General features: G+C 37.2%; 1 protein-coding gene and 1 pseudogene across 2 annotated transcripts in view; one reads left to right on the top strand and one right to left on the bottom strand.

Annotated features, from left to right (window-relative positions):
* The window catches only part of DYM (dymeclin), a 347,109-nt gene that overhangs the window by 227,600 nt on the left and 102,528 nt on the right, over positions 1-16,981 (top strand). The window lies entirely within an intron of this gene.
* On the bottom strand, positions 1,961-16,060 carry LOC118618381 (annotated as a pseudogene).

The following is a 16,981-nucleotide window of genomic DNA, read 5'->3' as shown; positions in this document are numbered from 1 at the left end:
TTTCCAAAGTAGACAGGTTTCATAGTCATATTGTTAAATTATTGAATACAGTAATTCTCATTTTGCATGCAAGTTAGTCTTAAAAGATGGTTTCAGCCCTGGCCAGTTTGGCTCAGCGGTTGGAGCGTCCGCCTGCGGTCCGGAGAGACCCGGGTTCGGTTCCTGCTAAGGGCATGTACCTCGGTTGCAGTTTGTCCCTGGCCCTGGTTGGTCGTGCGGGTGGCAGCCACTCGATGTGTTCCTTTCACATCGATGTTTCCCTCTCTCCCTCTTCCTCTCTCTCCCTCCCACTCTATCTGTACAAAAAATGGAAAAATGTCCTCGGGTGAGGATAAAAAAAAAAAGATGGTTTCAACAGCATTGTTTTTTTCAAATCCAATTTCTGTTCTGTAAAGATTGATGGCTGAAGAGTAATCATTTAATTTTCTCTTTTAAGTAAGAAAGATGAAACTTAATTTTTCTCTAGGAGTGTAGGGGTTGTTGGGGTCTTGCCAAAACAAAATACTGATGTGATTTAGATCTTTCAGAAAGCTTTAAATAATCATTTGAAGAGATTTATGAGATTGTTACTGATAATTCAACTTGAACAAGTCCTCTTCTGTCCACTTGTACTTATTATTTCTTTTTTCTAGAGTATTCTTGCCCAAGATACCTGCATAACTCACATCCTCACTTTCTTTAGGTCTTTGCTTAAATGTCACCTCCTCTGTGATGCTGTGTCTGACTACCCCATCCAAAATGAGGACCCCTCTCCAGCACTATTCTTTTTTTCTTTACTTTTATTTTCATAAATGACAGTTATTTTAGAAATACTGTGATAGTTCTCCATACCTCTAAGAAAATATATTGTTGGAGTAACTATAAGCTTTAATCTTATAATGGAGTAAAAGTTTGTGCTTCTCTAATACCTCAGTAGTCCAGTCTTCAGAGAACTGAGCTTTCTTTTAGAGTTGATTTGCTTATAAAAGGGTTTATGGAATGTCTAATAGTCTTTGTTGGAGTGAGTTGTGCTGGCCATGACTATGAACATAAAATGCACTATTTCAAGTACAGCTCTCTGGAGAAAAGGCAGAAATAATTTTTTTTTCTCAACAAAAGAGAGAGTTTCCACTGTTGGTTCTAGAGACCTAAGAACCCTAACCTGCCTTCTAGCTGGGAGAGAGGAACTACCTCATCTTAACCACTTCCCTATGTGTAGTGGTCAGCTTGGGCTGCCTTAACAAAATGCTATAGACTGGGTGGCTTAGACAACAGAATTTTATTTTCTCACAGTTCTGGAGACTGGAAGTTCAAGGTGAAGGTACCAGCAGGATTGTTGTCTGGTGAGGGCTCTCCTCTTGGCTTGCGACAGCTGTCTTCTCACTGTGTGCTCATGTGGTCTCTTCTTTACGTGTACCTGGAGGAAGGGGGGGAACTTTTTGGTGTCTCTTCTAGAAAGACAGTAATCCTATTGGATCAAGGCTCCACCCTTATGTCCTCATTTAGCCTTAGTTACTTCCTTACTCTGTATTTAGCCCCACTGGAGATTAAGGGCTTCCCAGTATGAATTTTGGAGGGACACATACATTCATACCATAACATGCTGCATTCCAAATTATTTCCACTTGTGAATTTAGTTCAATTAAACATTTTTTTTAGAACCATTTATTTATTTATTTATTTTTAACAATAGATCATTTAATTAGGTTCTTTTTTTTTTAATCACTCAAGGACATTTTTTCATTTTTTGTTCAGGTAGAGTGGGAGGGAGAGAGAGGAACAGAGAGAGAGAGAGAAACATCAATGTGAAAGGAACACATCGAGTGGCTGCCACCCGCACGACTGACCAGAGCCGGGGACAAACTGCAACCGAGGTACATGCCCTTAGCGGGAACCGAACCCGGGTCTCTCAGGTCCGCAGGCCGACGCTCCAACCGCTGAGCCAAACCGGCCAGGGCTAATTAGGTTCTTTGTAAGAAATTTAGAGCACCATTTCATGAGGATAAAGCCCATTTGTGAGAGCAAACACAGAGCGGAGGTAACTGCAGCTGAGGAACAGCTTTGATTTTTGGCAGAATTTGTGAATCCACGGCTTTCTGGTCAACCTTGTGCTGCTCTGTGATCTCATATTTCTCTTTCTCTGTGTCGAAGATCTCGCCCTCCTGGTGCCTGGGCTTGCGCAGCTTCTTCTTGTTGAAGTAAGCATCAGTGAGATGTTTGAGGATTTTCACACCACTGATATCAATTTTGGTGGAGGTGGCAATGACAAATTTCTGATGTGTTGTATGCAGAGGAACTCGATTAAGGGACAGAGGTCCAGTCATGAGTAGCAAGCCACTGCTCAGCTGCTTCAGGAAAATCACTCTCTGCCTCTGTGGCGCCCAGTGAGGACAATCAGAATGGTCCCAAGAGTGATGCTGGTCTGCAGTTTTCTCACGTGCTGACCGAAGGGGTCTCGTCCTGGCTCAGCAGCTTCCCAGGCACATCTTCAGTAGGAGAATATCTAGGCATTTTGCTAAGTTTAACCACTCGGGTACCACCATTCTTGTCACCACCAACTGGTTTTGTGACAGTAGCAAGAACTTTCTCCTTCTTTTTCTTTTCAATCCTGGATTTAGCTGCGGAATATTTCCTCTTGTACACGGCCTTGCGGGAATACATAGCCGACCGGGAATACCTGACTAGGACAGGGAGGCTGCAGTGGGGCTTCCCCTTCTTAGGCGTCTTGGCCTTGAGGTTACCCTTCTCAACCTTGCCACCAGCATCAGCCTTCTTGGCTCCAGGTTTCTTCTCCTTAGTATCTGGCTTCTCAGGTTTTCCCCCACCATCTTGCAAGATGGGAAAAAGTTGAGAACCTTTTAAACATACAGCTACTAAGGTAGCACCAAGGAGGCCAAAGTGTATTATTCCATGCTCAAGAAATTAGTATTTTGGTGAGGGAGATAAGCATGGATGCAACTAACTAGAAAAATGTCAATGTTTTCTCTACTTTTGTGGGGTGAATAGAAATTTGCCAGGCAGATTTATATAAGAAAGAGAAGTATAGGCTAGGAGGTTTTTTTTTTTGTTTTGGTTTTTTTTAATCCTCACCCGAGGACATTTTTCCTTTTTTTGTTGTTCAGATAGAGCGGGAGGGAGAGAGAGGTAGAGAGAGAGAGAAACATCGATGTGAAGGGACACACATCAAGTGGCTGCCACCTGCACAACCAACCAGGGCCGGGGACAAACTGCATCCGAGGTACGTGCCCTTAGCGGGAACCGAACCCGGGTCTCTCTGTACCGCAGGCCGACGATCCAACCGCTGAGCCAGACCGGCCAGGGCTAGGCTAGGAGGTTTTAATGAGCAAAGGCATGGTGTGTTCAGAAAGTGATCAGTGTGGATAATGCATCAAATGAAGTAGAGAGTGCTAGACTTGAACTAGCAATTAAGACTGACTCGTGATGTTTGTCTTCCTTGAAGGTGCTATATCATTATCTGAAAAAATAAAGAGACCTAATATGTTGCTTTCCATAATGAAGAATAATGTTTTAGAAGACTAGGAATGATTAGCATTTATATCTACAAGAGACTAATTGTGCCAATAAAATACAGTGGAACAAAGACTAGATGAAAATACAACAGATCAAAAGATGTGGGATGCCACTAAAGCAGTATTTAGAGGGGAACTTATAACCTGAAATGCCTATATTGAAAAGAAGAAAGCTCTCAAATCAATGACCTCAGCTTCTACCTTAAGCAACTAGAAAATGAAGGCAAATGAAACCAAAATAAGGAGACTAAAGACAGTTATATAGAGCAGAAGTCAAAAATATAGAAAACAGAAAAGCAGTAGAGAATATCAATAAAACCAAAAGTTCATTCCAATAAAATCAATACACCTCTAGTCAAGATTGTATGTTGAGTAATTTTCAACTATATCCCAGACATGTGCAAGTTATATTGTGGAGACTCTGGATTCTATTATAAACCAACTAGTCTGTTTCTGATAGGACAGGGAATAACATATTCTCCTTACTGGGGAATCAGGAATTAAATTGAAATACATTTACATAAAAATCAAAGATTTTAAATTAGACTATAAGTATAGTACTGGACTATATCAAAACCATGATGTGCCAGAGAAACACAATTTTTCCATTGAATTAAAATCATCTTAACCACCACTTGAGTTTTCCTGCCAGAGCACATCTCTTTCTTTTAGAACATCCATCTAACCCCAACACCTTGACTCCAGATGCTTTGCTCAGTTTCATGACATGTGGCATTTCCAGTGATTTTGCCAAATAGAAACTACATACTGACAGCTGGTGGTCTGGACTCAGCTCAGAGAGGAGCTGAGTATTGTTTGCACAGTATTGTTAAAAAGTTAGAATTTGTTGCAAACATATAACAGTTTCAGAGTTGGTATAGTTGGTAATCCAGAGCCCATATTCCCACATGTCAATAATCAATTGGAACTGACCAGTGGCTTTTCCCTGAGTCTTTCTATTAAGGGTTTTTACATTATTTATTTTGTTTAATCATTACAGCAACTCGTATTTAGCAGCTGTCACCATCATCATCTCTGCATCTAAGGAAACGGTCTCAGAAAAGTGAAACACCCAAGTTCACACAGGTAGCAACAAGTAGAGGACTAGTGTTTAAAACACAAGTGTGTCTGAATTACTGTAAATTCCTTTCTTCATAACATTAAAAAGGAAGTTATTTTTATCTGTCACTTCAGTTGAAAAAAGCATTAATATCCATAAATATTATATGGTGCCAGCTATAGAGCCCTGGGTAACAAAGTTCATCGCATTATTTAAATTATGCAAGGTTAAATTTTACATTCATTTGTCACTCTTCCCTAAATCCCTTAAGGCTGGATTTAATCTAGACTACTTTCTAAAATGTTGACATCTGTTGTCTGGACTGTCCAAATAGGTAACTGATAAGTAATTGAGGAATATGTTCATTTTAACACAGTTTTCCTCCTTAAATACTTTAACATGATTCCCTTCCATAAGAATAACAAATAATTGCTACCAGAGAACAAGGATAGGCATTGATGTCTTTAGTTTTCTGTTTTCAGAAGGAACACAGAATTTAAACTCCACTTTAAATAAAAATTGTCCATGATTTAGAAAACAATTTGTATCTTTAATCAAGAAACAAATGTCTCTTCCTCACAAAGATAGACTTGTATATTCTAGCTAATAAATATTTACTTTTGGTCTGAACAGATTAGATTCTTTCATCCCAGACTGTTTGTGTCTATGTAAATAGTATTGTTATCAGACTCGAGCTAGTGTTTTCAGGTTTCCGCACACAGACGACTTGACAAATAATTATAAATACAGCTATTATACAAAAATCAGTTGGAATGAAATACTTATGCTATGGGTTAATGAACATTTGTAGTATAGGTCTATGTACCTTACTCTACTAAAAGTAAAGAAAGTATTAACCCTTCCACTTTAGCTTAAATTTTAAAAGAAATTAAACAGATTTGTGTGTGGGGGGGGAGTGGTTAAGATTTTCTTTTCTTTATTGAATTTGAGAGAGAGAGAAATGGAGAGGAAGAGAGAGATAAAAGCATCGATGAGAGAGCACATCAATTGGCTGCCTCCTGCATGTCCCCCACTGGGGATTGGGCCCACAACTTGACCAGGAATTGAACGGGCGACCTCTTGGTGCATGGGTCAATGCTCAGCCACTGAGCCATACCAGCCGGGCCAGATTCGTGTTTTTAATAAAGTATCTTTTGCCCAAAGCTTTCTTTTTGTGAGAGGTAGGGATGATGCTGCTGCTGCTAAGAGAGCATCTTTTATTGTTACTATCGCTGTTGGTTGAAGAATGAGCAAAATATCAAAGCACTTAGGAACAGCTTAGGTAGTAGAAACTTTGATGTCAAACAGACCTGAGCAAGTTACTTTCCCTCAGCTTCCTTCTCTGTAAACTATGGATAGTAATGCCTACCTTTAAATTACCCTTGACAATAATTTCTGTAAACGCCCAACCCTATACTTGGGATGTAATAGACACGGTATGGATGGTTTTGTCCCCTCCTCATCTTGCTCATCATCAACAAAATGACTACAGTTTTTACTGACATGAAGACATATTGTGTGGTAACCATATATTCCAAGGCAAATATCATGGCATTTGCTTCGTAAGCAAATAGTAGAAGCACATTAGGAGAAATTTAAGTATTCAACATGTCAGGAAACTTTTCAGTAGGTTACTTTACTTGGGCACTGTCCAAGAAACTTGGAATCATGGATACTCTTTGTGATATGTCTGACTGAATATTGGTCAAGTGCCCTTTTCAATTGCAATTACAGTTCAGTGAAAAATCTGTATGTGGCCCAGAGATACCAAGCTTCAGATTTTAGTTAACTTTAGGCAGCAAACTATAGTCAGTAATAGTCTTGTTCATGAAGACATTGAGATCATTATGGAATGGAAGGAGCACTGGATTGGGAGTCAAGACCAGAATTGCTCTATCTCTCGGCACTCTACATGACTTTGGTGAAGTTATATTTTTCTTCTGTTGTTTTACCTCAATACTCAAAGTGGGTGGCTGGGTTACATTTTTAAGATCCCAAATGTAATGTACCAGTGCCTTTCAGTGTGTGGTAATGGGATTGCCTTGTGCAAAAAATAGCTATAGAGCCAGCAGAGGGAGCACAAAGCATGAGTTTATGCCTGGATCTTAGGAAAATTGAGGAGTTAATGTGTGGTTAAACATTAACCACAGTTCTTAAAACAGGAGATTATTTCTTATCAAGTTATGCCCAACTTGATTTGAGCTATACTTTAGTCCTGAAATGGTGACATTTTTACAACTACTGATAAAATTTTAGCTCTGTAATTATTGGTAGTTAAATGGAGCTGTGTTCTAAAAAGACATTTAAAAATGGTTATTCGTGAAGATCACTATGGTTTATGTTCTGTATTGTTAAATATGTTTTAATTTTAAAACATTTGTAATTTTATCATATCAGAAATATTCTGGTGGATACTGTAGTAACTCTGCTGTTTGAACTTAACTCAGAACTAAAAGGAACTATGGCTTCAAATATTACAGGCTTTTAACATTCTATTTAAGTGATACCTCATTTATCTAGCATCCCTGGGAATTATGGAGTTCCACATATTTTCCAGATAACAAAAGTATGTTTTATGAAAGCACTATCTTAAGAATGATTTGTAAGTATTTCAGCCAAGACATCTTGCTGCTGCAGACTTTCTTAAGTTTTTAAGTACAAGACCTTGCGCATGTTTGCATCTTTTTCTAGAAACTGCAAGGATGTTGCCATGAACTTGAACCATTGTACTCAACAGAAATGGAATGCTGAGTTTGGTCCTACTTTGATGTCAGAGCTCTTTTGTCCTTTTTGTTTGTTTGTTTGTTTCACTATTAAATTTTCCCCGTCTCCATAGATTCCCATCCTGGTTTCCCTTTCTTCATTGATTTTATTATGTAGAAGTGTTAGCTGAGGAAGGGAATAGCTTAGCTTGTTTAGAACTGTGTTAAATCAGATTAATAAGACTTTGAATTGAATTCACAGTTATTTCTTGGGCATTGATAACCATTTCATGCTAGGAAATCTTTCTCTGTTTGTGGTTTGGGTTTATGTCTTTAGAAGTTGGAAAGTAGGCTGCTCCTATATTTGAGGATGAGTCATGGTAGAGGCGGGTTTCCTTTGAAGTTACTATAAATATACATATTTTGTTTTGGAGGTTTTCTGAAAAGTATTTCTAAACCTTAATTCTACATAAATTTTATTCACCAAAAATCAGTTACATATTTGAAGAATTTGATGGGGATATTTTTTTAAAAAGGAAAGTAGGGATGAGGAATCACTAACTCACAGGAGACATTGCGGAGGATTTGAAAGAAGAGAAGAGGAACACATATCTGTGCCCTTGAAATTGTGTAAGATAAGAAATAGCATAAATATACAAACAACAGTTAAAGATATATGTTAAAAATGTATAGAGCCACTGTGAATTTGTAATGAAATACAGAAAGGTTGAAAGGGTGTTGAAATGAAAGTATAGAGCTTTTACAAATATAAAGATTTTTAATAGTAACAAGGCTGGCAGAAGTTGAAAAAAAAACATTTACTGGTAAGACCTATAATTCCAAGTAAGACTTTCTGTTCCTATAGCCTCTCAAAGACTAATTATATTTGCTAAATTAAGATTAAGGGGTAAGCAAAATGAGATCCCGAAGTTCTAGTTGGGATCCCCAAATTAAGGGTCTAATACCAGGAAAACATCTTCCTGGTAAATAGTGTAATAAGAGCAGGTATTCTGCAGCATTTCTAACTATAATTATTAGTGTTGTTTCCTATGAGCATCTTTGTAAAATCTAATGTGTGATAAACACACTTTATTTGGTAGGCTTCCCCGAGAGGAAATTTCTTTACAGTTAGGAAGTGCCTTACAACTTGTGACAGTAACTTCTAAACTATCCATCCTGGCTGCTCTTGTGTTCACTATGAGATAATCCACTTTTCAAATGAATTTTTTCATTAAATATTATTTGAGTCCTAATTGTTGTAATAAATTAGTGACATTGTCCTACAGAATTTTTTTTTAGCGGGTAGGTTTGCTATCTGCTTGGCATGCAGTTTTCTCAAGGGACTAAGAAAGTGTGACAAACTACTGAAATTGTCTCTTTTTTTTAATTCCTCACCCGAGATATTTTTCCATTTATCATTAGATAGAGCGGAAGGGAGGGAGGGAGAGAGACAGAGAGAAACATCGATGTGAGAGAGACATAGCGACTGGTTACCTCCCACAAGACCCTGACCAGGACTGGGCACAGACCTCAACCGAGGTATGTGCCCCTTGACCAGAATCAAACCCGCGACTCACTAGTTCGCGGGCCGACGCTCTAACCTCTGAACCAAACCGGCCAGGGCAACAGCCTAAATTCTTTCAGATCTGTTTCTGTTCTTTATAGAATTTTTTTAAAAATTGATTTTAGAGAGAGGGAAAGGGAGAGGAAGAGAGAGATAGAAACACTGATGAGAGAGAACACTGATTGGCCACCTCTTGCATGCTTCCCACTGAGGATTTGGCCCACAACCTGGGTATGTGTTCTGACTGCGAATTGAACCGGTGACCTCCTGCTGCATGTGTGGATGCTCAACCATTGAGCCATACTGGCCGGGCTAGAATATATTTTTTAATAGAAAAGAGAAAATACCATAAAATATGTTATTAAGTCTATTATCCATGTAAGATGTATACAAAGTAAGTCAAAATTAGGGATAGTTTTTTTTTGTTTTGTTTTTTTTTGAGATAAATCACATTACCAAGGTTTTAATTTCTTAGGCCATTCTTAAGTAGTTCTGACCTAATATAGTCAAAATTAGAAGAATCTGCTTAAGAAAATAATCCTTTTACTTATTAGATATTTTTCTATTGAATTACTTTAAAGTTAAAAACACACAAAATTTGCATGAATGACTTTGTGAAAAATAAAAGTAATTGTCTTTAAGCTTGATAGATTCTCTTTTTTCACTCGTGTATTTTTGGTATAACTACCAGGTCATTTATTGACAGATCATGTATTTTATCCATTTTTTAAAAAATACTTTCATTCATAATTACTCATGCAACACTGTTTTTAAAGTTAGTCATCTTTCAGTTTTTCTTCTGTGTCTTCCTTATTTAGTTACATTGACCCGGACAAATGCAATTCCTTGGTGTCAGTATTTTTTTTTTTTAAGAAACGTTAGTTGAATACTTTACCATGTTGCGTGGCTAGCTATATTTGGTTCAACATACAATTTTTGGTTATGCAGTCATACAATGAAGATCATACTGGGCATTGTTAACCATAACTTCAAGTTCTTGTTAAGATAACTTGTGTATTTTTATGGCAATAAGATTGGATTCTCCAGTTTCGGTTCAAGGTATGCATTTTTGGTGGGAAGCTTGCTTACTAGATTTTATAAATTATCTTTATATCTTTTGCTTTTACTTCAGAGTTTTTGAAGATGAGTTACTGGGTTTTCCTTAGAGTGCTGAAATATGGAGCAGTATAGATTCTGATGGACCATGTGGCATTTAGTGTGCTGATGGACATTTCTTTCTGTACATTATGCTGTGTACTGCTAGTCCACTAATCATTTGCATTTTAACGAGCCTTACTGTACAGCAAGCTGGTGATGAGGTTTTTTTATTTTATCTACCTTCTATGCCATAAAATCAATGCCATTTTAGCACTTGTCTTGGATGCAAATGAATTTTAAGCTAGTTATTATATATCTAAAATAATGTTTATGGTTATTAAGTCAATTAAATGCGAATGAGGGGGCAGTTTGCTCTGCTCTAACCTTGCTTCTTTTTATAAATGGCATTGTTCTTAGCAGAGATAATTACATAGTTAGCCATCTCTATTTTAATTTTAGGTCATTTATTTATTTATTTTACTAAAAAACAAAGACCTTGTTTCCAGTTTTGTAAGCCAGGAGTACTGATGTCTTTACAGTTTCTTTTACTGGACTAAGAAATGTGGAAGAGAAAAGGAAGAAAGACAATATTAGTAGGAAGCATATTTTAGACCCTGTTGTACGTACAACACTGTAAAAACGATGTACAAAAAAAAAAAAGATATACAATCAAGGTCTTAAATGAACTTAGCATATGAAAAAAAAAACATGTTTACAATATGTATAGCAATTTAAGAACAGAAAACATATTTAAAACATAATTAATATTAGGTAATTTGATAGTGAGGGAAAACCTGGGAAGTTACTATTTCTGTTATTTTCTACAAATACAAAGGGGCATGCTTTATAAGATGAATTTGTTCTAATCTTCATAGACTTTGATGAATTTTTATTTTATTACAGGTTTTAATCCTCAACCCTTTCCCACATTTATTAGAGCCAACCCATATCTGCCTTTCTCTGTCTCAGCCTTTTTCCTAGCCTCCGATTTGGTCTGATGTCCTCTATTCCTGAATCTTGCCCTTGGCAATCATTGGTGTGCTTCACTTTCTCTGAGTAGATAGAGGGATTTTTCTTATGATGTGAAGAAGTGGAATAAGGAATAAAAGATGCTCACAGGAAACAACACTAATAACTTTATTTAGAAATGCTGCAGAATACCTGCTCTTATTACACTAATTATCAGAGAGATGCAAATTAAAACAACTATGAGGTATTACCTCACATCTGTCAGAACGGCTGCCATCAATAAATCATCAAACAACAAGTGCTGGCGAGGGTGTGGAGAAAAGGGGACTCTAGTACACTGCTGGTGGGAATGCAGACTGGTGCAGCCACTGTGAAAAAAAATATGGTGTTTCCTCAAAAAATTAAAAATTGAACTGCCATTTGATCCATTGATCCCACTTCTTGGAATATATCCTAAGAAGCCTGAAACACCAATCAGAAATAATATATGTACCCCTATGTTCATAACAGCACTATTTACAATTGCTAAGATATGGAAACAGACCAGATGTCCATCAGTAGATGAGTGGATAAAAAACTGTGGTACATACACAATGGAATACTATGCAGCTGTAAGAAAGAAAGATCTCTTATCCTTTGAGATGACATGGAGGAACCTGGAGAGTATTATGCTAAGTGAAATAAGCCAATCAAAGAAAGACAAATACCACATGATCTCACTTATTTGTGGAATATAATGTACAAAATAAGCAGTTGAACAAAATAGACCCAGAGACATAGAAGTAGGGTTCAGACTGACAAACCTCAGAGGAAGCGGGTGGAGGGGAAAGAGATAAACCAAGTGTTACTAATGGACGTAGACAACAATGCTGGAGGGTGGGAACAGAAGGAAGGGGGGGGGGGGATGAGAAACATCTGTAACAAAAATAAATTAATTAAAATAAAGAAGAAAGAAAAAATATTCTATGTTAAAAGACCAGAATTTCAAAAGAGTTAGATCTCATCTTAAACTCTCCTGCAGCTACACACATTCACATGCAGAGACTCCAAGAAATTGAAAAGACACCCCCATCCTAGTCTGAGAGAAATTATTTCCAGAAATATACCTGATAAAAGACTTGTATCTGAAATATATAAAGAACTCTTACAACTCATGAAGAACAACAGTACAAATATGTGTTTTAGTGGGCAATTATTTGAATAAAAACTTCAGCAAAGAAAAACATTAGCATAAGAAAATTCATTAGGGAAATGAAAATTAAAACTACAGTGAGATCTACTTCACACTCAACAGAATGGCTAAAGTTAAAGAGACTGAAATACCAAGTGCTAGCAAGAATGTAGACAGTTTGGCAGTTTTTTATTGAGTTCAACAAATAGCATACAACCCAGCAATCTCACTCCTAGGTAGTTATTCAAGAGAGATGAAAACATGTTCACATAAAACTTGTACAAGAATGTTTATAGCAGCTTTATTCATAATAGCTCAAAACTGGAAACAACCCAAATGTCCATCAACTGATAAATATACAAATGGAGGTACATTCATACAATGGAAAACTACTCAGCAATAAAAAAGAATGCTAGACAAAACAACGTGCATGAATTTGGAAAACATTACACTAAGTGATAGAAGCCAGACACAGAAGAGTACATATGTTAACGATTCCATGTACATGAAGTTCTAGAAAATGTAAAACCATAGCGATAAAACAGATCAGTGGTTGCCTAGAGCAAGTTTGGGGGCATGAGCATTTTCGAGGAGGTGATTGACTGCAAAGGGCATACTGGGAACTTTTTGGAGTAAAGGAAATGTTTGACATGATGGTGGTGATGAGTTACATGAATGTTTATATTTTTCGGTATAATTGAAAACTCATCAAATTGTATGCTTAAAATTGATAAGTTTTATTATATGTAGATTATTTCTCAATGAAGCTGATTAAAAATAAGGTAAACAGCAGCGTTAGACTATATTTAAGTGCCAACTAAATAGTGGAAAAATTAGTGTAGTTCAGAGGCAGGAAGAGCACAGGTTAGAGAAATCTTTCACAGAGGGTATGGCAAGTCAGCAGCATGGAGTTCTGCCTTGAAAGCAAGACAGCATTTAGATGGACCTGGAGGAGGAAGGAAGGGGGTTCCTGCAAGTCGAAGGAATTGGTCTACAGAGGAGAGAGCATGAAGCTTGGCACAGGAGATTTGGTTTCTAAACGTAGCTCTGCCTTTAATGAGTTTAGTAATATTTTGTATTTCTTTGCATTTTAATAGCTTTTTGGGATTTATAAAGAAAGTGCTGCTGTTATTATTTTCTTTAAAGCATAGCTCTTTGTTTTCCAGCATGCCCAGTCGCCTCCTCAGCCAACCACTAAATTTTCCAAGTTGGAAACCTGAGAGTCATTACTGGTGATTCCCTTTTTTTCACTCTCTGTGTTGCCTCGTTTACCTTCCAAGTAGTTCATATTTGCTTTAGTTCAGGGCACCTCCTCTCTTAACTTTCAGCAGTGTAAAAGTTACTTAAAGGATCTTTTTGTTTCTACTCTTGTTGTCTGGCCAACTCCTGCCCTTCCTTCTAGGAGCAGAGGAATCCTTTATTTATTTATTTATTTTTGGTACGTGCCCCTAGCAGGAACCGAACCCGGGACTAAATCAGCCAGGGCGATCCTTTTAAAACAAATGTAATTATTATATATGTGTACCTCACTGCTCAGGTCTAGTTTTCAAACTTTGCTTCTAGGAGCCCTTGGGTTTTAAGGCAGGAACTCTATGGCCACCATAAGATGAGGGGAGCATCAGGGAGAGATGGGGGACATAGATGAACAAGGAATAATCCGACCCTTTCTGCCCATTCCTTGCCCCACACTCCCCACCTGAACACCAAACACAACAGCTTGGCTTTGTCTCTTTTCTTATTGTATCCTCCCGACCTGACCACTGTCATAAAACACCTCTGGTTTTCAGGATGAAGTCCATGGTCTAGGTGAGACTCTGAAGAGGTGCTTTATAAACTGTCCCACTGTTACCCAGCCATGCTGTGGTGCTCCTCCGTGCACTTAACACATTATAAACATGTGTGCTGTGCTGTGCCCTGCATCAGCAATGCTTAGGTTTCTCTGTCTTCCCTCATGCTCTTTTCTCTGCCCAGATTACCTTTACGGTTGCCTCCTGATTGGCTAACTCCCAATTGGTCCTTCAGATCAACTCAGGCATCTCCAGAAACCAGGTAGTCCTCATCTGTATCTCCATAGCACTTCACACTCATCTCCATCACTGTACTGACAGTAGAACCTTCTGTGTAGGAGTATCCTCTCTGACCTGACCACACCCTCCAGGAGGAGGACAGGACAAAGACCATGTTGCTTTTGCTTGTCACTATATCCCAGGAAACTTGCACATTGCCTGGCACATCATAGATCTTAGTAAATATTTGACTTCCTGTCTCTCTCAGTGACTCAAGATGAAATGCAAGTCTCTATGCATGTTTTTTTTAAGAGGCCTCTCCCTATCTTGTTAGAGTCATCTCTTGCCACCTCTCACCCCTATGGACTTTCACTGCTCTGGCCTTATATACTATTGGTACTTTTCTGAAGTCTGTGCCTATCTATATAGTGTTTCTCCTTTCTGAATTGCTCTCCCTCTTCCTTTACTTTTCTCAGCTAACAAATCTCCTGACCTTCAAGGTCACAGTCAAGATAGATTTTTCTTTGTGAAATATGCCTAACTTCCTCTGTGTTCCCACAGCACACTCCTCAGACCCATGGTGTTCTCTAGTTTCCGTATTATAGACAATTTTTTTCCTTATCCCATTAGACTTGAGCTCGTTGGAGGCCAGGAACCATGTCTCTTTCATCATTTTGTAAGACTGGTGTTCCATTAGCCTCTCATTCCATGTAGAATAAAGACCAGGGCTTTTGATGTGCCATAGTAGCCCTTCAGTCTGTCTTCAAACTGTCTTCATTCTGGTCTTGTCTCCTGCCACCAACTGTGCACCCTAAACTGTAGCCCTTTTCAGCAGCTTGTGGTTTTCTGAGTATATTGCAGGTTGGACTGACCACACATACTCTATTTACACGCTGCTTTCTTTTCTGAATGCTGTCAACTGGCTGGCACTCTGTTTTCTTCAGGATAGTGTATTCTTTTTATCCAATTTTTAAACTGTAGATAATATTTCAGGCATACACCAAAAAAAAAAAAAAAAAAAAGTAATATGGCAATCCCCTGTGTATGTATTCAGTTATAAACAAAAGAACATTTGAGAGAGAGAGAGAAAGAACGCACACATTAAATCCCTTATTTCTTTCTCCCTGATTCCATTTTCTTGCCTTCTTTCTCAGAGAATAATGGCTATCCTATGTGTAGTATTTATAATTTCTGTATATTTTTTATTATTTCCAATGTTTTACTGTAAAAGATGTCATATTTTTTTTTGCATTTTTAAAACACCATATAAATATCACCTTGTTCACATTCTTCTACAAGGGTTCCTTGCTTATAGAACAACATTGTTTTTGAGATTTATCCATATTATTACATATGGTTTTAGATTATTTTAAATTGCTCATAGGATTTCATTGTATTAATATCCCACAGTTTATTCATTCTATTCTTGATAAGTGTTTTTTTTTTCAGTATTTCATTATTAAACCAATTTGTAATGAGCATTCTTATACAAAAGGAAAAAAATCTAGTCTTTTTCTAATTTAAAAAAATATTCTGACAGCTCTAACCTGACTGAGTGAATATTAAGCACATTAGAAAGTCAGTTTCACTTATTTTTTAAATCAGAATTATCCTCTAATAGACACATCGTGTATTACTCTAACTAGCATTAAGGTAGGGCTGGTAGTATGAATGGAAAGCTTTAAGCAAAAGTTATTTTTCTCAGCAATTTGCAAGTCATGTCTCATATAAATTTAGGTCATTTTACCTTAAAAAGGCTAAATTAAAGCCAAAATTAGAATTTTTAAACTAAAATTTTGAAAGCTCTAGCTAGAAGACCTGGGGAAAAGCCTATTAATTTGTAGAATAACAACTTGAAGTGTGAATTCTCTGTTTTTCATTTATGATAGAAAACTAGAAGTGACCTCAAATCATCTGTTCTTAAACCAAATTTCTTCAAAACAGCTGGAAGCAGTAGCCACAGCTACTTACGGTGGACCATTTCAACATTTTATGCCCTTAATAATCAAATTTTCCATCATGCCCAAGTGAAAGAGCTTATGTTTGAACTGAAACTAACTTCCTTGTTTTGTCTTCTACTAACAAGGAAAGAGGATTGTTAGTATTCGCTTTTAAAATAAATAAACTAGCCTTTCTTCTCCAAAGAAAACAATTTTAAATCTTTTTTGCTTCCATTCCTAGGACTCGTCTAATAATTTTCCTTGACTGATGGTGAAAGTTATCATAGATTTTCACTTCTGTCCTTCTTTGAAGTTACGCTTTTAGGATATGGAATCCCAGAGTTTGTGGGACCCATAAAACAGCACCAGAATTCTGGTATTTTGTAAACTCAACAAAGTGCACCATGTAGCTTCACTTGCCCCCTTACACTCTCATGAACACCAGGAATTCACTTCTTCCAGGTATATTTATTGGTTTCTCTTTTGGTTTGAGCATCCAATTTATGCCTTTGAGTCTTGCCATGCACTATGCTATAACTAACTGACCACGAGAGAGTTCTTTGTCTCAAAACTTCTGAAATTTTATTTATTCCAGAAAATGTACTGCAACCAATTAAGACTCTTAGTGATTTCCCTCTTTATACATTTCTATGTGAATATGTGTTACATACTATCCCAATATACTTTCACCTTTTTATTTCCATCACCTTCAAAATAATTTGTACATTAAAAAATATATACCCCTAATGCAGTTCACTATTATGTTCAGTAATTCTCTTACTCAGCAGTTTTATTTCAAGGAATTTATCTTATAGTCAGTCTCCCCTCAGGAAGGCTAAAAGTTGTGTATAAGGGTATTCATTGGAGTGATATTTATGATACAAAAAACTGGAAATATTGCAATGATTGATAATGGACTAGTTAAATCATGGTATATCCACATACTTAGGTATCAGGTAACT

The sequence above is a fragment of the Molossus molossus genome, unplaced genomic scaffold, assembly GCF_014108415.1.
Source record: "Molossus molossus isolate mMolMol1 unplaced genomic scaffold, mMolMol1.p scaffold_m16_p_6, whole genome shotgun sequence".
Lineage (NCBI taxonomy): Eukaryota > Metazoa > Chordata > Mammalia > Chiroptera > Molossidae > Molossus > Molossus molossus.
Note: the sequence above shows the minus strand (reverse complement) of the source record. Positions and strands in the feature narration are given on the sequence as shown.